Source organism: Malurus melanocephalus, unplaced genomic scaffold, assembly GCF_030028575.1.
Source record: "Malurus melanocephalus ecotype Western Australia unplaced genomic scaffold, MMel_1.1 scaffold_1910, whole genome shotgun sequence".
Lineage (NCBI taxonomy): Eukaryota > Metazoa > Chordata > Aves > Passeriformes > Maluridae > Malurus > Malurus melanocephalus.
In genome coordinates, this window is record NW_026625142.1 from 13,470 (window position 1) to 14,387 (window position 918).

Genomic DNA, 918 nt, shown 5'->3' on the forward strand with positions numbered 1-918 from the left:
CCAATGTCCCCAATGCTCTCAGTGTCCCAAATACTCTCCAATGTCCCCAAGATCCCAAATGCTCTCAACACCCCAAATGTCCCGATTGTCCCCAACACCTTGAATTTGTGCAATGTCCCCAATGTCCCCAATGTCCCCAATGTCCCCAATCTCCCCAATGTCCCCAATGTCCCCAATGCTCTCAATGTCCCCAATGTCCCCAATGTCTTCAATGTCCCCAATGTCTCAGTGTCCCAAAGGTTCATCATTGTCCTCAATGTCCCAAATGCTCTCAATGTCCCAATGTCCCCAATGTCCCCAGTGTCCCCAATGTCCCCAATGTCCCCAGTGTCCCCAATGTCTCAAATGTCCTCAATGTCCCAAATGCTTTCAATGCTCTCAATACTTTCAGTGTCCCCAATGTCCCCAGTGTCCCCAATGTTCTCAATGTCTCCAATGCTCTCAGTGTCCCCAATGTTTCTCATTGACCCCAATGTCCCCAATGTCCCAAATGGACTCAATGTCCCCAAATGTCCCAATGCTCTCAATGCTCTCAATGTCCCCAGTGGTTCTCAGTGTCCCCAATGTCCCCATTGCTCTCAATGCTCTCAATGTCCCAAATACTCTCCAGTGTCCCCAATGGTCTCAATGCTCTCAATGTCCCCAATGTCCCCATTGTCCCCAATGTTTCAAATGCTCTCAATGCTCTCAATGTCCCCAATAATTCTCATTGAGCCCAATGTCCCAAACACCCCAAATGTCCCCAATGTCCCCAATGTCCCCAATGTCCTCAATGCTGTCAATGTCCCCAATGGTTCTCATTGACCCCAATGTCCCCAATGCTCTCGATGGTCTCCGTGTCCCCAATGTCCCCAATGTCTCAATGGTTCTCATTGACCCCAATGTCCCCAATGTCCCCAATGTCCCCAATGTCCCCAA